Below are 24,918 nucleotides of genomic sequence, written 5' to 3' on the forward strand. Positions count from 1 at the left end.
GAATGAAACAGGCAAAGTAAATCCTGCAACTATCATAGTAAAGATTCATTCAAACAAGAATTCTCAGTGGATGCAAAATCCAGGAGGAAAAGTTTGATGAGGAGCAGGATATGTGCATAGTCCCAAGTGTCTCCCCACAGATTACCTAGCACTGAAAGAGGAAAATAATAACTATACAGTGGAGAAACCAGACAACACCTTGATTAGGTGATCAAACGAACATCACCAGTAATGGACACACAGACACTGTGTTCCACCAGATGTGGTACTCTGAGAACGATAAATCACTGATGTTGTGTGCAGCTAAGAACGCACGCATGATCTGAGTCTAATCACCAGGAAACACCAGACAAACCCACAGTGATGAACACTGTATAAAATAGTTTTATTGTATTCTTTGAAAATATTAATGCTGTCAAAAATAAAGAGAAGCTGAAAAAATCTTCCAGATTTGGATACTACAGAGATAGGACAACAAATTGCAATATAGGATCCTGAACTGTATCCTGCATTGGAGGGGAAAAACATGCTATAAAAGACATTATTTGGACAATTGCTAAATTGGATTATGGAGTATAGACTGGATAAAGTATTATTTCAATGTTAAATTTCCTGAATTTGACAATTGCACTATTGTAATGTAAGAGAATAGCATTTTTCTTAGAAAATACACAATAAAGTATTAAGAGGTCAAAGAGAATAGTATTGTAAGCTATTCTCAAATGGTTCACAAAAATATGTATGTGTGTTTTTACACATACACATATATATGTATATGTATAGAGGAGAGAGAGAATATGAAAAAGCGTGGCAAAGCGCTAAAAATTATTAAATCTGGATAAAGGGTATACGGGAGCCCTCTATTATTCTTTCAACCTTTCTATAAGTTTGAAATTATTTCAAAATAAAGCTTTTTTAAAAAAAAATCAAACAAATGTACCACTCTGGTGGGGGGTATTGACAATGGAGGAGGCTATGCATGTGTAAAGGCAGGGGCTATATAGGGAATCTCTGTACCTTCCCCTCAATTTTGCTGTGAACTTAAAACTGCCCTAAAAAAAATTAAGCCAATTAAACAAAAATCAAATAAACAAACACAAAAGACAAGAAGAGTAGAGGAGTTTTGGGTGATGGAAAGTCCAAGCCTTGATTTTAAGGTAGCATGCTCAATAGTCTAGACACAGATAATAATGTCTTCATTTTACTGAGAGGAAGCTGGGACTCAGAGGCCTCAAGATTTGTGGCTACCTGGAGAAGACAAGGCCCATATGAGGAGAAAATGAGCCAGAGTCCTTCCCTTGGCTCCACTTGCTGTTTTAATTCAATCCCTTGATGGATGAGCTCACTGAAGGAAACACGGCTCCCCCACTCCATTCCCCCACCTCCTACCATTTCTGAAATGATGCTCTGCTCAGATCATTAATTGTCTCATTAAGGCTCCAGCATGCACAGTTCAGGAACATTGGCCACATACATTGTCCTTTTATTTTCTTGACACAGCTGATGAAAAAGACTCTATTGCAAGATGTCTACTCTTACCACAGTTTTCCACAACAATACAGAAAATAATACCTTTTCATCAATGTCTAGTTTCAGCTTCAATAAGTATGATTCCTGGTTTTCTCAAGCTCCTTGCACACAATTTTATGAGTTGGGTAGTATCCCCGAATCCAGTTTTCCTATCCAGATAATGGTAGGGTAACACCAGATCTAGGTTACTGACCTGAGTAGAAATAATATCTAAGGCTAAGTCTTGGGCAACGTGTTAAAATATTTTGGCAATATGTATCCTCTAATCAGACACTGCTTTCCTCTATTAGTTTTCCCTTTCCTAATAATTTCTGGTGTTAACTTTAGTTTCTGAGTCTGTGAGATTTCTTTTTACCACACAATGGCACTTAGCCCAAGTTAGGGGCAGTCCCAGGAAAAGCTGTGACGTGAACGAAGATTATCTTTACTGCCCACCCTTCCCCCTCTCCACACCCCTCTCCTTTCCTCCCCCAACCTGCAGCCTTCACTGCAGCCTAGAATCCTGTAGCAGACGGTAAAACTAGCATCACATCCTTCTGCTCCCTGTGGCATTGTAGATCCTCCCATCAAGACCTAGATTCTATTTCTCCACCCTTTGAAATGAGTTTGGCCATGTGACCTGCCAAGTGGGACAGGACATCATGAGCAAACATGATGTACAGCAGAGGTTTGAAAGTTCTTGTGCTTGCTCCCTTGCTAAACCTGGAAACCTTTGCAGGCCTGTTGTAATCTGCTAGAGGACAAGAGGCCACTGGAGGAGAACCAAGGTACCCAAGCTAACAGCCAGCCAACCACACGCATGTGAGGGAGGCCATCTGGGACCAGCCAGCCCCGCAGCTGACCCACCAACTTATCTAGAAGCAGTAGGTGACCACAGAATCATGAGTAAGCCCAGCTAAGACCAACGGGAAACCACCAAGCTGATCTCATACCTTAACCATAAGCTAAATAATGACTGTTGTTTTAAGCCATCAAGTCTTGGAGTAGTTGTTTATGCAGCAGTAGATAACTACTGTAGTCTCAGACACCTCCAAGTAGGTACTGCTCTTACCCTGCCTCCTGGTTACCCATCTTTACCCTATTGTCACCTACTACTGACCCAATAGCTGACCTTTTCTCAAACACCAAAACTCATTTGTTTCGGGGCCGGCCCAGTGGCGTAGCAGTTACATTTGCGCACTCCACTTCAGCGGCCTGGGGTTCACGGGTTCGGATCCCAGGCATGGACATATACACTGCTTCTCAAGCCATGCTGTGGCAGCATCTCATATAAAGTAGAGGAAGATGGGCACAGATGATAGCCCAGGGCCAATCTTCCTCAGCAAAAAGAGGAAGATTGGCAATGGAGGTTAGTTCAAGGCTAATCTTCCTCACCAAAAAAAAAACAACTCATTTGTAAACCTCATTTGTTTCATGTGTTTTAGAACCTCAAATTCCTTGACGAAGCTGATACATGATTTAATTCATTTATGAATATGAAATAATTAACTCTAATTAATGTAATTAGAGTGTAATAAATAAGACAACACACACGCACACACAGAGTCCCTAAAAAAGGCCCAAAAATAATACTACTCATTTTTTCCACCATTCTCTTGTGCAACATTCTGACTGATACCAGAGAGAAAAGGCTTTCTCCTTCTGAAGCAGCAACTTGAAAATTCATGGGCTTATCTCTTTTTTCCTTCCAAGGAATAAAAGTTAAATATCATTCTCTACACTAGAGATAAACTCTGTTCAAATGTACCCAAGTTAAGAAATCATTGTTATAACTCCTTATCTCCTGTCCCTCTAGTTAAATTTGAATGGCTTCCAAACGAGTTGATTAACCTTTCTCCACCAAAATCAACATACCTTGAGTACTTTCCCACTCACTCTCTGAACAATCAAGCCCTTCAAATGGCCCTTTTTCTGTCTCTGTATCCGTAGTCAATCCCTCCACCTCCTATGTCAAGGTTTAACAAAACCCTCCAATAGCAAGCCAAGTATGGTTTACACACTCTAGATATATTAGCAAGTCACAAAACATTCACTTAACCCACAAAACTTCCCTCCTGACTATTCTGCCCTTGTTCTTTCCTAACTACATTTACACAATAAACAGCATATCTGCCTCTTCCTAAAATTTATCCTCTCATTTGAGAAACATTAATTGAGTACTTGTGTTACTGAGAACCTCTTTTCTCCTGGTCTCATGGTTCCATGAGTAAGAACTTCTGCCACAATCATACCCATGGCCTCCCTCTCCACCTCCTCCCTTATTCCTCCCAAAGGAAAGAAAGGAAGACATTGTTGTGGACTTTGGGAGAAGGAACTGAGTAAACTTGGCAGAGGCTCTTGGGAGCCTCGGTTTTTCACATCTGCCAGTGTAGGGAGGGCACATCCTGGCTGACTCTTTACTGTGATAAGCACAGTGGGCCAAGTTCTATTCCTGCAAGGAGAAGCGTACCATTTTGAAAGGTAAGTTGAGTGAATGATAGATAATTAGAAAGCCCATTGTGGTGGCATATCTATGCAATACATTCTAATTCAACTTTTATTATTTAAAAAGAAAAATCCCCCTGCTTTGATCTCCAGAGCTACCTGAACAAAGGCACTGGCCCTGGGGACAAGCAGGGACTGAATCCGGCCCAGCTTACGCATAGCAAGCCAGCTCCCGGCCCCTTTCTTCTAACCTGTCCACCCAGAGGCAGTCCCTCTTCACAACCATCTTCCAGGAGTGGGTGTTTTCTTCTAATTCATACGCCCAAAGGAAGAAAAAGGTGACTTTTTCAGCCTGAACAAAGGCACCTTATGGCCAGCAGCAGCATGTTGATTTCCAGCTGTCTGACTCCTTTGTCTAGCTCTTAATTGGTTCCCAACTTAAGAAGGAGAGCAAGAATGTCATTTATTCAGCTCCTAAAATTCCAACACTACTATGTATCAGATATTGCGCTAGACATTAGGGGGAAAAAAGATGAGCAAGATAGAATCTCTGACTTCAAAAAGCTCCTAGCGAAATTTCCTAGGTCCTCAAAACCACTGTTGATTCGTCTGTTTGTTTTTGTAGAGAGAGAAAGATGTAGATCACTCCCTGTGAACGTCTGCACTCTTGGCTCCCCTCTCAGGGTCTTGAGGGTTGAGTTGTGTGGACCAGGAGCTGGAACAGGGTATGGTGGTCACAAGAGTGACTGTGATTGACAAAAACAGACACAGGCAAAGGGTATAAGTTCCTTCAATGTAGGTGCACTGTTTACTTCACACAGTGACAGCTACACAGGGCAGGAAAGACAGTGGCACAACTAAAGTGAGGGGCATACATCCCTGCCCAACAGAGACACTCACCTGGTTGATGACAGCTAAGCACCCGCCCAGGGTAAGGTCTGCCGTGTCCCTCAGGAAGCTCCCTTTTTACCACTGTCGGGGGCTTTGCTATATCCTCCTGACCCCACCGCCAGTTCTGGAGACTCTGACCACGAAACTGCCTGCCCACTAGGGTTACAAACCCCAGATATTGCTGTTTACTGCAGACTGGGAGAACCAAAGGTCAGTGTGCCAGGACAGCGTCCCAGCAGCTCTGGCTCGGGGCTGCCTAGGTCTACTCCAGCCATCAGCAGGCAGACCTCATAACCAAAAGGACGAGAAGAGCTGGGACATGGGTAGGGGTGCTAAGGCCCAAAATAACAGGAAGCTTTTTGAAAGTTATCAAATCTGAAGCAGCCAGAAGCAAATTTCAAAGTAGATTCAAATCCTAGAATCTAGGACCAGGTAAGAGGGAGCCCAAACTACCATCTGGGAACAAATGGATGGGGAGAGGGAAATACAAGAATGAGGATCCTGACCAACTACCTAGAAGATGTAGAGACTACATAGAAAGCTTTTTTTAACTTGCTTTTTTGTGCAAATACATTGATCCAGTTTGAGGGGTTAAGATCGATTGGATGACTAGTAACTTACTCTGACACAGATAACATTCCTTTTTAAATTGCAGTTTTCAGGTGCCTTCATCTTAGAAGTAATAGGTATTGTAAGTATATTTCCTGAACCAAAAAGCAAAACAGATGATCTTACAGTGCGTCCCAATTGCTTAAAAATCAAGCCACCTTGGGAAAGTTGACCCCCCAGAGTTGTTAGACACGCAGGGAGCACAGACCTTTATCAGGCACCTGCAATGCTCCTGGCATTTTGCTAAGCACTTTACATTAATTGCCTCACTTAGTCCTCCCCCGAGGAAGTAAGAAACAATTATACTCACTTTCCAAATAAGAAAACTGAGGCCTACTGAAATTAAGTGACTTACCAAGGTCATGTGTACAGTGTTGCAAGAATCTGAACTTGGGAAGTTGGGCTCCAAAGCCTACATACTGAACCACCACTACCCCACTACAGAGCCAACGAGGGTATGGGAATATTTTTATTTGGCAAAGGGGAGAGGAAAGAGTATTTTGTCCACAAAAGATGCCCGGGAATCAGGTGTTTACTTAGGGAAGAGAAGGGGAGAAGGGAAAGAGTTGGCCACAGCTCCTGATGTGAAATGCTGCCTTAGACTGAACTGCCTGCTGGTGTTACAGGATCCTAACCCTCATCACTCCTTCTCATGACCTACTGTCAGGATAATTTCCATGCCCCTCTCCAACTAGTCTAGCAATTGCAGACAGTATTCTTACCTCTCTTATCCTCAGAAAGAAACTCACATACCATGACTTTGTGACCCAATCTCATCAATTTCATATCTGACAGTCTAAATCTACTTCTCTACTACTATTAAGAAAAAACAGAGGTGCCTGCCATTAACACACCACTGTCTGCAGAAAATAAAATAAAATAACCTACTCATTGGAACTACATTATTTTGTTTTCTTTTCGTTGTTAAGAATTCTTGCTGGGGGCCGGCCCAGTGGCACAAGTGGTTAAGTGCACACGCTCTGCTGTGGCAGCCCGGGGTTCACCGGTTCGGATCCCAGGCGTGCACCGACGCACCGCTTGGCAAGCCATCCTATGGCAGCATCCCATATAAAGTAGAGGGAGATGGGCACAGATGTTAGCCCAGGGCCAGTCTTCCTCAGCAAAAAAAAAGAAAAAGAATTCTTGCTGGAAAGGAAGTGGCTAGAGACCCAGATTAGAGCTGGAGAGGACATTCACACCTAGTCACAGTCCCCAGCCACACTCTATGTGTAAGGTAAAAAAAATAGACCACTTCTCATCTGCTGTTAAGAAAAAATAAAAATACTTGTAGGTGCTTGACAAATACAGAATAAAATTATAAGGATCAGCATAAACAACAACCTATGAAGAGTTTTTTAAAGTCTAAGCGTTAAAGTGACACATCTTCCTACTGAGAAATAAAAATAGATTATTAACTGATACCTTCCATGTATCTACATAGGTCAATTTGAGATCACTGTTGCCAGATAATAAAGTCTATGGGGAAGGAATCCCTTTATCAAAGCCCTGCTCACTCTCGCCCTTTATCCGACACTGCCCAGAAGGAGGTCATGGTTAGCAAACCCCATTGCCTGATGACTTTCTCTTCAGTACTGAGTGTCTACCTAGTAATGGTTGCTATGATTTACGAAGATACAGTTTTATGGGCCACCCTGCTTGCTTGGAGATTTTGAAATTGTTAAAAAGGGAGCGTGTACATGTGCTTACAATCTCTTCTACCCCTCTTCCTCCACTACCCAAGAGAAGTTGAGGTTTGGTCTTTGCCTGTCCTTCCTGAGAGCCAGGCCATCTCCCACCCTGCATGCTTTCCACTGGCAAGCTCTTGCTCTCCGTTTCTCTCTCCGGGTTCTCTGGCTTCTTTCCCCACGTGGCTTGGAAATGGACATGCAGTCTATACCAGCTCTCTGCCAGGTTTTGAGACAAATGCTCTCCGACTTCTTCCCCTGTATCTTGTGCTCTCTGCAGCCTCTTGTTGGCAGGTACATGGAGAAACAGGGATATGATGCAGATCCCTGCTGTGGAATGGAAGTAAGCAGAGCAGGCATTTCACTCCGTTTAGTCTTAAGCTGCTCAGGCTGACATAGCTCATGCAAAGGAGTTCCTGGTGGGGTCCTGCCTAGCTCACGGGAATTAGTCACTGGGGGACACACACTCATCAGTGGAAACATGGTACATTTCTTCATGCATTTTTTTTTTCAGAATCTTGTAAATAAGATTGCTTGTGAGAGGCTGGATCCACTTATTCCTGGATCCCAGATCTAATATAATCAAAATGCCATCTTAATCACAACCCAGAGGCCCAATACCCTATTTCAAGAAGAAATTTTAAGATCCAGTAAACAATTTTCATATTCTTTCTTTCCCTCAGTCATGGTGACTGGCAACGTTTCAGACGGTGGCTATTCCATCAGCACAGATGCCAGAGGGAGGAGATTTGAGCAGAACTTAAGCCAATCCATGGTGGGCAAGTAGTGTAAAGTGAGGACTAAATCTTGTCATAAGCCACCAGGATCTTGCAGTTGTTCATTACCCAGCATAATCTAACGCAGTGATTAATGGCGGCGGTGGTGGTGGTCATGGCAGTGGCAGTGGTGGTGGTGGTGTTTCAGAAGGATCCAGACCTAAGTGGTGACAGTACATCAAATTTGGTGTGCCAAACTCTATGATTTGGCAACATGGCCAGTATTGTCTCCTTGAGAATGGCCTAAGGGATGACTCAAACTACCCTGGATGTCTTCAGGCCTCCCACTGGATGCCAACACTTTGGGAGCTGCAGTGGAAACTGCTCTTAGCGAAGAATCTGCTCCAGTCTCTCCAGAGAATGTAGGACCCGTGGTAAATGGTTTCGGTTTCATCACTGCTCCTACCATCAGTGCCCCATCTACCGACACATATGATAATCCTGATGCCTAAACTTTTGTCTACACTCATCCTACATATAAGCTAAACGTATGTTGCATGATTTTAGGAGCACAGGGAAAACATCTCTGCCCTGATATTCTTCTCCTTTCCAGATGTTACAGTGCCTTTAACATTCACATTTTCATTGTTCAAAGAATCAAATGTTAGCAATTAGATATGATTTTTGGCTTTCTATGTTTAAACTCCCACCCACTGGAAACTTCTCTTAGAAGTTTTCACATCTTTGACAAATAGTTATCCTGTCTGTTTACATTTCCAAGGACAACTTCACAACGTGACTTCTTTCATCTTAGACAGCAAAAATTGTTAGAAAAATTTTCCTTATAAAATGGTTAAACTTGCCTCCACATTCTTTTCTTTTATTCTATCTTTTAAAGTTTTGACCATTCTACCTGTCTTGAAATTTTATTTTTTCTACGTTTCTTGGGAAGGGATTAATCCTGGGAAGAAATGAGGGAAGTAGATTTTAATGAGTTTCTTACAAAAATATTCTCTCTCTGGGTCCTTGGAGTTAGGCTGTCCTGGATTCCGAGTCGTGTAGCAGTCCAGAACAATTCCAGGAGTGGGAAATAAGCTACCCCTAGACAAATGGTATTAAGCCAAGAAAGATTGAGACAGGGAGCCAGCCTGGGCTGTGCAGAAGTTGTTACTTATTTTCTGTGTACGGCTCCCCTTCCTTTATCTTTCTACCTTCAATAAAGACTTGCTACAAATTACAGTCTTATCTTGGATCATTAAAACCCATCAGTCTGCAAATTCAATGAAGGCAAGGATTGTTGTCTTTTTTGCTTATCTTTCTATCAGCACTGCCTAACCCTGAGTCTAGCCTTTATTAGGTACTCAGTAGCTATTTGTTGAATTAATGATGAAATAGGTATGTGGGAGATTGGGAAGTGGTCTGGGTTTATCTTGGGTGGGCAGGTGGTTTCCAAAGGGAAATAATTTAACTTAAAATCTGCAAAGGGTCATGGCTTATTTCAGACTGACATCAGGGTGCACAGAGGTCCAATCTTGTGTGTTTGTGGGTAGGGAGAAGGAACATTACATCAGAAGAGGGCAGTGATGGAAGCCTGGCAGGATGGCAGCATCCTGGGTCTGCATGGACAGTGTGTTCAGAGCAAGAATCCAGGGAGACACTAGGTAGGAAAGCAATACTCAGCTTCCTTGGAACAAGTAGGGGAGTAGCTTGCCAAATGTGCTGAGATTATGGTTAGGTGCGTGGAGAAGGGAAGACAGGGAGGCGGTATCTATAAGAGAAGTCTTCAACTCTGAAGCTAAGTGGGACATGAACATCCGGGTCAGTCAATGTCTTATCCTTTGTCACCACTCCAACCTGCCACTATGCTAACTTAAAATGCCTGACACATTTCAGGCATGGATAACTGTCATGAAATGTTTGTTCATTTATCCTTAAATTGATCTTGATTCCATCTCAAGGAATTGGGTCATTTTGAGCTTATTCCATGGTCTCTTCCCTATGAAGCCTTGACCTTTAGTCTAAGATCCCCTCTGATTTAGATTAGAATTAAGGTCCAGATAAAACTAACCCAGTTTCTTAGTAGTCCAACAAATCAAGGCTCACTCTGGACTGAGCCAGACTTCTCAGGGCTGCTGTCTGGCTGTTCCAACAACTTTAGGATGTGCCTGCAGTACACAATGAGGTCCAGAGTGAGCTTGGCTGGGGTTGTGGAGGGTAAAGAGAACTGTCTTAGTAGTCCATAAGATAATGGTGTTTAATGATACCCTGTATTCATTTATATAGCTGTTACTAAAAGCATTGTAGCCAATTTATTGACATTTTTAATGTTTTATTATGGAGAATTTCAATTATACTCAAACATAGATAAAATGGTATAATGAATTCCCAGGTATCCATCTGGTGCCAAGAACCATAAGCCCACGGCCAATTTCGCCCTATCCCACACATCCATCCCCATCCCCCAACTATTTTGAAACAAATCCCAGATATAATATGATTTCAATTATAAATATTTCAGTGTGAATCTCTAAAAGATAATAACTTGTCTTTAAACATAACTAAAATACCATTATCACACCTAAAAATAATTCCTTAATAATATCGAATATATAATGTCAACTGTTTAATTGTCTCATAAATCTTACTAATAGATTTTTTTCCACCATGCTTATTTTAATCGGGATCCAAAAAAGGGCCAGATGTGGTAAATGACTGTAGTCTTTTAAGTCCCTTTTAATTTTCAGGTTCCACTTTAATCTCTTTTTTTTTTTTCCTCCTGCTATTTTTTTGGTTGAAGAATTTTGCTTTTATATCCTGCAGAATTTCTCACAGTCTGAGTTTGACTGATTACATCTCCTCAGTGTATTCTAACACGCTCTTCTCTCCTCTGGATTGCCAGTAAATTGGTAGCTGGATCTAGAGGTATGATCAGATTCAAGTTAAATTTTTTTTTTTTTTTTGGTGAGGAAGATTGACCCTGAGCTAACATCTGTTGCCAATCTTCCTCTTTTTGCTTGAGGAAGATTGTACCTGAGCTAACATCTGAGCCAATCGTCCTCCATTTTGTATATGGGACGCCACCACAGCATGGCTTGATGAGCAGTGTGTAGGTCCATGCCTGGGATCTGAACCCATGAACCCCAGGCAGCTGAAGCATAGTGAACTTAACCACTATGCTACCGGGCTGGCCCCGAATTTTTTTTTTTTATAATATATTAATTTATACCTACCCCCTGCCACCACCACCACCCCACCACCCCCAGAATAATGTAATCTCAGTTTGGGCCAAAAACTTATTAATAAATTCTTTATTCTAAAATTTTTACCAGAAGATATTACATAAAGCATCAAAAACTTGGAATTTATAACTGGACTTAGGGCTCTGTATTTTGTGGAAAAGAACACACACACGCACCCCCACTACCACCAAAAATAAACACAAGAAAAGTTCAAGTAAGAATAATAACAACAAAAACAAAAATATAGGAATAACAAATGCAAATCAACCTGAGTATCTAAGAAATGCCAAAATCTGAAAATAATTACAAGCTTTCTAGCCCTTTAAATTAAGGCCTACATGTTCAAAATCCTATTTTTGATATTAAGAAATGAGCTTTATGCCCTGGGTTTTGATTCAGTTTGCCATAGCCACCACTAGAGGGAGGCCAAGCTACATCTGAGAAACTCATGCTGAAAAAATATGCCTTGGAGCCGGCCCGGTGCATAGCGGATACGTTCGCGCACTCCACTGCAGTGGCCCAGGGTTCACAGATTCAGATCCTGGGTGAGGACATAACGCACCATTCATCAAGCCATGCTGTTGCAGGCGTCCCACATATAAAGTAGAGGAAGATGGACACCAATGTTAGCCCAGGGCCAATCTTCCTCAGCAAAAAGGAGGATTGGCAGTGGATGTTAGCTCAGGGCTAATCTTCCTCACAAAAAAAAAAAAAAAGGCCTTAAACCTGAAAGATATAAATTTTCTTTAAGTTTTTTTTAACATATCAAAAGTCAATATTAATATTGATTTATTTTGTGTTTTACAAGGAAACATTATCAAAGGTAATTTTATACCTGAGATCTGCCTGCAATGTGGAGGAAAAAAACATCCTTTGTGTGATCTGTACAAAGTACCTGACACCAAATGTGCCTCTGAAAGCTTCCTTCACCCCAATCCTTCTTAAGACATCAAAAGGTGCAAGAACCTAAGTAGAAATTATTTCATGATGGATGAATTAAGGCTTTTTAAGGGATTCCAAGCACCTTTTAAGAATACCCCACTCCTTTCCAAATTACAATTTTAAAAACATTAAACTGTAAAATAAGCATAAAGAAATCCAACAAATTTCTATCTTCCCAATGATGATTAATTCATTTGGGGAAATTAGGGGAGATATATTAAATTCTTTCTCCCCCCAAAATAAGCTAATACTCCTTTGCTGGGGGTTACACACAAGCTTTATCAGCCTTGTGGATAAGCCAGCTCCGCTTCCTGTCCTGCAAATAATTAGCTGGAATGTCAGCACTAACTAATCTCGCCTTTTGCTACAATATGCACTCTCCTTACAATGCTTACACTTTACATAAGCATTTCCTTTTCATTCATGAGATATTTATTAAAATAACACATTTAGGGAAAAAAATCAACACAGTGTATACACCATTACTGAAAACTGTATACCATCATACAAAAATGGATTTTTTTCCGTGTGTGTGAGGAAGATCAGCCCTGAGCTAACATCCATTGCCAATCCTCCTCTTTTTGCTGAGGAAGACCGGCCCTGGGCTAACATCCCTACCCATCTTCCTCCATTTTATATGGGATACCACCACAACATGGCTTGACAAGTGGTGTGTAGTTCTGTGCCTGGGATCCAAACCTGCAAACCCCAGGCCATCAAAGCAAAGTGCGCGAACATAACTGCTACGCCACCGGGCCAGCACCCAAAAAAGGATTTTATTTTGGGAAATTGATTTCTAATTTATGGCAAGTGTTACTTTCAGAAATAAAACCACAAAACAACACAATCTAATTCAATCTTAATGGCTGCCATGCTTTAAGATTTGTAATTCATTTTCACATGCTATTTCATTTACCTCCAAAACTTTATAATTGGAGAATATCGTTCTTCCTTTAAAAGAAGCCAAGCAGTGAAATATTTTTTGCAAATTTCCACAGTTGTAATCTTCATAAATAGGGCTTAAATCCAGAGCTTCTAAGTTCTAAAATTCAGGTGCTTTGTGACTCCACTGACAATACCATTGCCAAGAATTTCAGTTCCCCCATGAACAGGCCTGTTTCTCGTTGTCAATGCCTGTAAGACTGAAAACATCAAAGCGATGCTTATGCTTTCCATCTCAGTAGACTTGGCAAGGGACTATGGAAGCCTGCACTGAATGGCCGGTCTTAGTACCAAAGGGAAGTGGACTCAGAGCACAGACTGCACTGCAGCTGTTCAGGCCCAATGGAGTACATCCCAGATGGTGTAGAGGCTGGAGTGTTTTCACGGCAATGACAAATGTGCCTTAATCATTGATCACGAATATCTCTACTAGATGACAGGGACAGAGGGAAGTATCAGTCATAAACCCAGGGGAAATAAAACTCCAGTCCAGGGCCAAGTGGTGTGCTGATGAATTTTTAACAGCCAGCTCTACTGGAGAAGAGGAAAGAAAGGCCCTTATTTGTAGTTTGACGATTCCCATGGTGTAAATAGCCCCACCAGGGCCGATTTCAATCTATCAATCATCACTGAATGTGGAGTTGAGTAACGATGCTAACAATCAGCTCTGCACACCACTCCTCCGCCCTATGCTTAGAGCATCCCACTCTGGCCCTTGTCTGTGCAAACATTAGGGGCAGACCCAAAGGGAAAAACCTCCTTTCCTCTATGGATTCCATGAAGATGGATTCTCCATGAGCACAACTGGCTTCCTGGGCCATCCCTCACTTCTCCCTGGGAGGTGAAGAGCTGATTTATCTGATGGTGTGTTAGGAAGAAGGAACTGAGTATCCCAGGCTCCCTCCCCTTTCTCTCTGGGATCTGCCCGCCAGATCCTAGGTGTGTGCTCTCTGCTTTGACTGTTGTCATGAGATAACAGTCAGTGAACTTATTTCACAGTTTGCCCAGGACAGTCCTGGCATTTTATCCTATGAGTGCCCCATTTAACTCTCAAAAGTGTCTTGGTTTGGACAGTAGATGATGTTGGCTTAGGTAGAGGGATTGCCCCTGCAGAGCAAGGCCTGCAGGGAGCCAGGAGAAGGGCTGCGTATTTCTGGGTGCAGGCCTAGGAAACCCACTGTCACCCAAAACTGAGCCATGTTTTCATCTCCATCTGCTTGACTTTTTTATCTAGCTCTAATCGTGTTCCAAACCAAGGAAGTAACAACAGAAGCATTATTTTGGAGACCCTTAAAACTTCAACAAACTGAAGGCCCTGAAAATTGACAGGTTGTGGCTTCTGGACAGGAAGAAGGTGGCAGTTCACACACACAGATACAAGGGAGACTGGGTTCAGTCAAACAAGGACCCCCAAAGCTTCTAAATCCACATTAAGTAAACGAAAGATAAAAGTTTTATCGAGAACTGACAGATCAACAACCCTGCCATATTAAGTTCAAAATTAAATTGAGGTAAGTTTCTAAGCTGTAAGTCACCACCACAAATATGTAGGATACACCAAACTACTTGTTGTTGCCTAAGCACATTTACGCTAGTTACCAGTAGAGGGACCCTCTGATCTCCAAAGAGTATTCTTACCCAACCATAACTGCCCTTTTGCCCTATGAATAAATCCCAAGCTTTCTTCAACCCCTTATCTGTGCATCTATATAGATGAAGCTGTGGAACACCCAGTGTCTCTCAGAGAGAGTAAGACAACAAAGCTCTTAATATTTGGGAAGCACTTAAATATGCATTATTTTAGAATGTGTCTCTAAACTACCTTCTCATCCTAAGTCAAAGTTCACCTGGTGATATGTTTAGATCAAATATGGAACTTATCATTTACTTTTTAAAGGTCACATCCAATTACAAAGAATCACAAGTGGCTCATACAACTCAATAGCAAAAAAAAAAAAAACACCAATTAAAACATGGGCAAAAGACCTGAATAGACATTTTTCCAAAGAAGACATACAAATGGCCAATAGGCACATGAAAAGATGCTCAACATCACTAATCATCAGGAAAATGTAAATCAAAACCACAATGAGATATCACTTCACATCTATTAGAATGTCTATTATCCTGTTAGAACTAATAAACAAATTCAGTAAAGTGGCAGGATACAAAATCAAGATACAAAAATCAGTTGCATTTCTATACACTAACAACAAACTATCAGAAAGAAAAATTAAGGGGCCGGCCTGTGGCGTGGCGGTTAAGTGCACACGCTCCGCTGCTGGCAGCCGGGTTCCAATCCCGGGTGCGCACCGAATGCACTGCTTGTCAGGCCACGCTGTGGCAGCGTCCCACATAAAGTGGAGGAAGATCGGCACGGATGTTAGCTCAGGGCCAGTCTTCTTCAGCAAAAAGAGGAGGATTGGCATGGATGTTAGCTCAGGGCTGATCTTCCTCACAAAAGAAAAAAAAGAAAAGAAAAATTAAGAAAACAATCTCATCTACAATTGCACCAAAAAAAATAAAATACTTAGGAATAAAATTAACCAAGGAGGTGAAAAATTTGTACACTGAAAACTATTAGACATTGATGAGAGAAATTGAAGACGACACAAATAAATGGAAAGATATTCCGTGTTCATGGATTAGAAGATTTAATATTGTTAAAATGTCCATACTACTCAAACCAATCTACAAATTCAATGCAATCCCTATGAAAATTCCAATGGCATTTTTCACATAAATAGAAAAAATAATCCTAAAATTTGTATGGAACCACAAAAGATCCCAAATAGCCAAACAATCTTTTTTTTTTTTTTTTTAAGATTTTATTTATTTATTTTTTCCCCCCAAAGCCCCAGTAGATAGTTGTATGTCATAGCTGCACATCCTTCTAGTTGCTGTATGTGGGACACGGCCTCAGCATGGCGGGAGAAGCGGTGCGTCGGTGCGCTCCCGGGATCCAAACCTGGGCCGCCAGCAGCAGAGCGCATGCACTTAACCGCTAAGCCACGGGGCCGGCCCAAGCCAAAACAATCTTGAGAAAGAAGAACAAAGCTGGAGGTATCACACTTCCTGATTTCAAACTATATTGTAAAGCTGTAGTAATCAAAACAGTGTGGTACTGACATAAAAATGGACACATTGATCAATGGAACAGAATAGAGAGTCTAGAAATAAACCCTCTCATATATGGTCAATTAATTTATGACAAAGGAGCCAAGAATATATAATGGGGAAAGAATAGTTTCTTCAATAAATGGTGTTAGGAAAACTAGACAGCCACATGCAAAAGAATGAAACTGGACTGCAATCCTTGACTTCGGTCTTGGCAATGATTTTTTGGATTTGACACAAAAGCAAAGGCAAAAAAAAAATGAACAAGTGAGACTACATCAAACTAAAAAACTTCTGCACAGCAAAGGAAACCATCAACAAAATGAATAGACAACCTACTGCATGAGAGAAAATATTTGCAAATCATTTATCTAATAAGGGGTTAATATCAAAAATATATAAAGAACTCACATAACTCAATGGCAAAAAAAAAAAAAATCCAATTAAAAAATGGGCAGAGGACCTGAATAGACATTTTTCCAAAGAAGACATACAGATGGCCAACAGTTCATGAAAAGGTGCTCAACATCACTAATCATCAGGGAAATGCAAATCAAAACCACAATGAGATATCACCTCACACCTATTTGAATGGCTATTATCAAAAAGACAAGAGATAAGTGTTGATGAGGATGTGGAGAAAAGGGAACCCTTGTGCACTGATGGTAGGAATGTAAACTGGTGAAGCCACTATGGAAAACAGTATGGAGGTTCTCAAAAAATTAAAAATAGAACTACCATATAATCCAGCAATTCCTCTTCTGGGTATTTATCCAAAGCAATATCACTATCTCAAAGAAATATCTGCACCCCCATGTTCACTGCAGCATTATTCACAATAGCCAGTGTCCATCAATGAATAAATGGATAAAGAAGATATGATATATATATATGGTCTATATATATATGGTCTCTCTCTCTATATATATATATACATACATACACAATGGAATATTATTCAGCCATAAAAAAGAAAGAAATTCTGCCATTTGCTACAACATGGGTGGAACTTGAAGGCATTATGCTAAGTAAAATGTCAGAAAGAGAAAGACAAACATTGCATAGTATCAGTTATATGTGGAATCTAAAAAATAAAAGCCAAACTTATAAAAACAGAGAGTAGAATAGTGGTTGCCAGGGGCTGGGGGATGGAGGAAATGGGGAGAGGTTGGTAAAAGGGTACAAACATTTAGCAAAAACATGAATAAAGTCTGATGATCTATGTATAACATTGATTACAGTTGATAATACTGTATTGTATAATTAAAATTTGCTAAGAAAGTAAATCTTAAGCACTTCTGCCAAAAAAAAAAAATCACTAGTGGATGTCTACATCCTTTTTCGATTACAATTTTGTTAAGCAAAATATTCCTTTCAAGCAAGTAAGCCACCATCTATGCTTTCAAACTCCTCCCAGTCAGTGTCTGGGGGGTGTGGAGTAGGTGGACCTTGGAATAACACACACACAGAGACACTCACAGAGAGCACAGTAGAGAAATTTGCACAAAATGAAAGTGGCTGTGTATTCCAGATCATTGTAATCAAACACTGATGAGGAGGTTTGCCCTGTCCTGGGTCTGCCCAACTGTGACCAGCAGCAGCTGGGGTGTACACACATCAGGAACCTACACCTAAGTTCATGACCAAAGGCAGGGTGGGGAGGAATGCAGCAAGAACACTTCCAAACAATTCTGCTGATGCACTTGTTGGTTCGGGTATTTTCTTGCCAGGGCTACACATACACACCCATAGGTGGTGCCTCCAGATCACGAAATACAGTGGAAACATGTCAGCTGTTCAGTCAATATCAGCAAGACAAAAGGCCAAACCATATAATTCACTGGCCAAGGAGGATTTTTTTTTTTTTTTTGCTTTAATTATTGATTTCGGTTTCTTATCATAGGCAAGACAAATAGTCAGCTATTCAGCATCTATTTTCTTCTTTCTCCTTAATAAAAGAACTTTGATTTTTTTATTCCAAGTAGTGGTGTGTCCAGCTAACTGATTGCATTTACTAACCTTTCCTGGAGTTAGGGATGGTTGAGGAATGGTAAGTGGACCTTTAGAGAAAGCTTCTTAAGACAGACAGCTAGAGTATGCCTTTTTGTCCTTCCTGCTTCCTGCCTGGACAGGTATGTGATGTCTGGAACCCTAGCAACCATACTGGACCATAAGACAACCTTGGGGATGGAAACCACACGCTATGGATGATAAAAAAAAAAAAAAAGAATCTGGGTCCTTGATGTCACTTTAGAGCCACCAACCAGCCTGGAATATCTCTCTTCATCCTTCCTTTATGAAACAAAAAAAATAAAATTCTACCTTGTTGAATTCCTATCTGTGTTATTAGCAATCAAATGAAATTTATAACTGATATGCCAGCTATCTGAATCACCCAAATTACCTGACAATTGCTCAATACCAACTTCATTTGGGGATATGGAAACAAAGCTTTAAAACTAGCCATAATAGTTATGGTGATTCAATTCTCAAACCAAAAATTAGGTCACACAATAAGAACAATTCGAATCTACTTATGGGAGAAGCAGATCAGCTTATTTGAAATCAGGGCTGTGCTAGAACACCCAGATCATACGATTCTATTTGAGTTCTTAAATTCAAGCACGTTGCAGTAATCCTGACCTGATTTTCCACTTCAGCAGGAAAAAGATAAGTTTGGGTACTGAGTGATACACACTATTCTAACCAGGAGCTTCAGTTTAATACCTCATCTCCAAAATTAATGTCACAAAGGCTTTTGGGACTCCTAAAATTCACATTCCCCCATACACTTTGGTTATTTTGTAGTAATTACACCTATGCTTCTCCCCCTGTACCCAGGAAAAAGCATTGTTGGCACCTTACCCTATAGACCTCAGTTCTATATATTTAATATTTGTCTTACCTAAGCCCTCTGTATCTGTTTCCCCATAAAAGGATAATAATACTTACCTTTGCTCCAAGGTGTGTTGTGATGTTTAATTAATGTTTACAAAGTATTTAGTAAGCTGCAGATGAAAGATGTTAAAGAAGCATAAAGTAATATCATTGGCCTGACTCATCAGTTACCCTTATTAGGTATGCAAAATGAAAGCCATGTTGCTACAACTGAAATAATTATGAATACACATTAGGTCAAATATAAATCCCAGAGTGACTCAAATCTACTGCATCTACAGAGCAAATATCTGAAGCTTCTTATTTTTAGAGCAATATGCTTTTTTTCCTGTAATAAGTACTTGAAACCCCTTAACGTTTAAAAAATAAACTGATTAGAAGATTAGGGTAATGATAAAAGCATACCTTTGGTAAACATCTAAAGTTCTTTATACATTAATATGAGGATAAAGATTCAATCTGTGGTGATATGAAACTCTATACAAGTTGAAAATAAGAAAATTTGATTCTTTTGCAATTGAAACTAGCAATGGTAACCTGAATTTCATAGGAAATTTAAACAATAAATTGATAACCTTGAAAGGTTAGCTTAACTGATGTTTCCGGAGTTCCTATGTGCACTATGTTGAGGCACATGCTATTTTATATATAGTCTTCAACACTTTTCCACTAAGTATACAACTATATTTATATAATAATAAGTACATATTAAGATTTTAGTATATTTTTCTGAACCAAGGAATCATTTACATTATATACTCTGTTGTGGCATATAAAACTAGAATATCATTTTATTGCGTAACATAGGGCTCTTTTTCAAGCTTAAACAGCTCTATATCCTAACGCCCCCTTGATGTGTAGCAGAAAGAGAATTCGGAACTAGGAAGAGCCCTGATGATGGGAAGGGTTCATTCTCCTACAATTAGTTGGGAGTAAATCCATACTACCCATCCATAGCTTACCCTGGGTGTACAGCTTCAAAGAGAAATAGTAGTCTTAAGAGAGGAAACACAACACACACATGCACGCATACACACATATATTACTGTACAGTACAGAACAAACTCCACAGCACTTCTGAAAGACATACCAACTGGGTTCATCACTGCAGTGTGTCAGAGAATGAAATGACTGTCCTTCACTCAGAAGTATGTAGTTGAACTTTTCTTCCAACTTCCACACAATTTGGTCAATTTGGAAACTTGTGATCTAGTCAGGTTTACATGGAAGGTAAAGGAAACTCACATCCATTTCATCCCCAAAAAGCACAAAGTTAACATTCTCTTGAGTTGAAAGTAAAGATTATTTTTGGAGTCAACTAACCCTTTACCAAAAAAAACCAGACAGGTAGGTCACAGCATTACCGACTGGAGCGACTTTTAAAGGTCAATGAATTCAATGCAGCCTAACCAGTCCAGATATAAAGTCATCCAAGTGTTGGAAATAATCTGAAATTATTTTCTTCTGCCTCTTTGATGACTACTTTTCTCATCTCCATTTCTTCTTCCTCAAATGTGTCGTGACCCATATACTTACAAGCTGGATGTCCCCAAAATAGTCACCATCCTCTTCCATTGCCACATATTTTAAAATATACTATGTGAATCAAAATGGAAAGAATCCCTATTCTGCATATAATAGAAAACTGGCATCTCCCACCTCATGCCTAATATCTTCATGAATTCTAAAGGAGCTTACATTACTCTGAGTCACTTCCTCAGATTTCTTGCTTCTGCTGAATTCTCAAGTGTCATCTCTTGTGAGTGTTTCCTCTGTATTGACTCAACACAGAATACATCCCAAAACACTAATTTCCCCAAAACATTAATCTCATAAGATCTCATCACACTAAAGCTGTGATCATACACCTTTATTGAAGTTTCAACAAAAACATGAGGTAAGAGGATGTACTATGTCACAGCACAGCAGAGCAAAAGATTTAAAATTGAATGCAGCATGTCTGCTATTTTAAGACACATTTTGCCCATTTTAATGTTTTTAGAATTTTGATATATCTTACAATCTGTACTTTTAATGTATTGTCATATTTTCTCCTGAAAAGCTTTTATTAAGTTGACAGTATATCACATTATCCATGGTATCCTAAAGTCACTTGATTAAAAAAAAAAAACCACCTGTGTTCTGAAGAGCCCAAAGCCACACCGCAATCAGGACCTTTTCACTGATCGTCCCCTTTGGCACTCCAGCTTCCGTCCCACTCCTACTCCAGCACCTACCCCATCCCCTCCCACTTTTTCCTGTCTCCCAGTTTTTCCCAGTTCCTGGACTTCGGTATACTCTCCCTCCAGACTGCTCCTTCAAACCTCATACTTCCTCGTTTGTCCTTACATCACCCTTAGACCCCCCTCACATGCTCTGGGTTTTATTTTCCACTACACTATGGCCCATTAAGGGGACTGACTAAACAAAAAGTTTTCTTTTCGAGAAATTTTCTCAACAGACTTTTTTGTCCTCTTTATTTTCCTTTTTTTCAATCTATAAAAATTTTTAAATTGAGATATAATTGACACATAACTGTGTAAGTTTAAGGTGTATAACATGATGATTTGATAAATTTACATATCGCAGTATGACTACCACCATAGCATTAACTAACACCTCTATCATGTCCCATAATTATCATTTCTTTCTTGTGATGAGAACATTTAAGATCTTGTTTGTTTTTGTGTGTGAGGAAGATTAACCCAGAGCTAACATCCGATGCCAATCCTCCTCTTTTTTGCTGAGGAAGACTGGCCCTGGGCTAACATCTGTGCCCATCTTCCTCTACTTTATATGGGACACCACCACAGCATGGCTTGACAAGCAGTGCTTTGGTGCGCGCCCTGGATCCGAGCCCCGGGCCACCGAAGCAGAGCGCGCGCACTTAACCGCTACGCCAACTGGGCCGGCCCCAAAGATCTTGATAGCTTTAATTTTTTGTTTTGTTTTGTTTTTTTGTTTTTTGTTTATTGCAGTAACATTGGTTTATAACATTGTATAAATTTCAGGTGTACATTATTATACTTCTATTTCTGCATGGGTTACATCATATTCTCATGTTCACCACCCAAATACTAATTACAATCTATTCCTACACACATGTGCCTAATTATCCCTTTTGCCCTCCTCCCTCCCTCCTTCCCCTCTGGTACCCACCAATCCAATCTCTGTACCTATGTGTTTGTTTGTTGTTGTTATTATCTACTACTTAATGAGTGAGATCATACGGTATTTGACATTCTCCCTCTGACTTATTTCACTTTGCATAATACCCTCAATGTCCATCCACATTGTCACAAATGGCTGGATTTCATCATTTCTTATGACTGAGTAGTATTCCACTGTGTATATATGCCACATCTTCCTTATCCATTCGTCCCTTGATGGGCACTTAGGTTGCTTCCAAGTCTTGGCTATTGTGAATAACGCTGCAATGAACACAGGGGTGCATGTATCTTTACACATTGGTGTTTTCACGTTCTTTGGATAAATACCCAGCAGTGGAATAGCTGGATCATATGGTAGTTCTATCCTTGATTTTTTGAGGAATCTCCACACTGTTTTCCATAGTGGCTGCACCAGTTTGCACTCCCACCAGCAGTGTATGAGAGTTCCCTTCTCTCCACATCCTCTCCAACACTTGTCGTGTCCTGTCTTGTTAATTATAGCCATTCTGACGGGCGTGTGATAGCTTTTAAATGTACATCTCCTCCCTCCACCCCACCAATTTTTCAAATTAACTTTCCTACTACATAGAATTCTTCCAGCACCTGTAATTAATATTGTTCTCTTTTCACATTCTTTCCCTCGGAATTCTTATCCAGGAATTCTTATCCATAGCAAATGGCTCCCACATTTCAATCTTCAACTTCTATCTCTCTTTTACATTCTGGACTTACATTTCCTTTCTGAAGGACCTCTTTACCAAACCATACCACAGACAACTTAACGTTAGCACATAAAGGAAATAAGGAATTTTTGTGAGGCTCTAATTCTGCGTAGATCATCAATAGACTACAGAGTAAGATAAAAGTTTATGCTAGGAAGAAGAGTGGGATCCAGTTGCCAAGGTCCCAAGGTTGTAACGTGACTTTCTGCCAGTAAGAAGATCACGGTTTACCAGAAGCCTCTGGAGTCTCAAAGGAGGGACTGCTGATAGAGGATTGTAGAACGAAAATTTAAAGATGAGCATTGGGATCAACCTGGATGTCTAGAACTTCAAAGTCACGATATACAAAATTAAAGGCATCACCTCCTGTTTCTCACTTTCCCATCTCTGTTAAGGGAACTATGCTTTTCCTAGTCACGCAATTTCAAAAAATTTAGCTTTGACTCTTCTCTCTCTCTCATCCTATCGTCCCTCAATCGTCTAGTTCTTTCAGTTCAGACTCAAATGTCCTTTGTATTCCCACCTTTGCTACCCCAGAATCTTTCAATAAAATGGGTACTTAAAAATGTCGCTCTAGCCTCAGATTTTTTCATTTAATCTAATCCTTCCCATCCATTGCTACCAATAAATAGATTTACATAAAGTACAATGCTGATGAAATCACTTCCCTATAAAACCTTCAAAGGCTCATTATTATCTACCAAATTGAGTGCACGTTCCCTAGTAAACTCCCCATTGTCAAATCCAAGGGTCCGCTCTCAGTCTTTATCTTATTCAATCAATCAGAAGCATTCGACAATTAATCTCTAGCCTGGATTTATACAATCGGTCTCCCGCTACAACACTCACCTAATAATTTGTATCATAAACAGCCATGATGATACTTTTAAAACATAAGTCAGTTTATGTCACTATTTTAATTAAAGTTCTCCCCTGGCTTCTTTCTCTCTCACGTAGGGTAAAATTCAAAGTACTTACAATGGCCTGCAAGACCCTATATGATGTGGCTGGCTATGTACTACCTCTCTGATTCATCTTGTACCACAATCCTCCATCTCCCTAACCCTACTCTAGCCACACCTGTCTTCTTGTTATTACTAAAGGATAACAAACACGCTCCCACCTCTGGCGCTCTGCAATAACAGTTCCCTTGACCTGAGCACTCTTCCTCTGAGAGCTGAATGGCTCACTCTGACTCATTGAAATGTCTATTCAAATATCACTGCACCAGAGAGCTCTTCTGTCTTCATTCTATTTAAATGACATCCCCCCCATCCTACCCAGGCACTCCCTAGTCTCCATAACGCTTAACACCATTTGAAATATTATAGTTATTTGTGTATTATTTTTTATTGTCTGTCTTTTCCCACTATAATGTAAGCTCCCTGACAGGAAGGCCTTTGTTTCTTTTACAGCAGTATTCCCAGAGCCTAAAAGAGCACCTTGTACTTAGTAGATGTTCAATAAATATACGTTGAATGAATGAATGAATCTCTCACAGAATGATCCTCCCTACAGAAACCCTATGCTAGCCCAGTGGAACCCAACCTGTGGGCCAAGGACCTGGGAGGTATTGGAGTAATGTAAAGGGGTCTATGAATCCACATAATTGCAATTGTTGTCTGTAAACTGAATAAATTTCTAATATATATATATACTTTATTTAAAAACAACTATTAATTTAAAATATGTTTTATCATCATGTATTTTCTCAATCAAAAGATACTAATAACACAGCCACTATTAAGTAGGGGCCTATTGATTTGCTTCTTATTAACAACAGATTCTCATACTCAAAAACATGCGGAACCCTACTGTGCTGGCCAAAAGAAACCACTGTCTTTTCTCCAAGTTGTCCATAAACCTTCACACCTGTGCCTTCGCTCACATTTGTATCTTAATTAGAAAAACTTTTTCCTCTCTTCCTCCTCTTCCCACCCCACGCTCTAATTGCTTTGCCTTTCCAAATCTTAAATTATCATCACTTACACCTGAATGATCACGTCCCTAGGAGAGAGCTGGCAATGAGACAT

This window comes from Ceratotherium simum, chromosome 8 (assembly GCF_057802395.1).
Source record: "Ceratotherium simum simum isolate JZ-2026a chromosome 8, ASM5780239v1, whole genome shotgun sequence".
In the NCBI taxonomy this organism is placed as follows: Eukaryota; Metazoa; Chordata; class Mammalia; order Perissodactyla; family Rhinocerotidae; genus Ceratotherium; species Ceratotherium simum.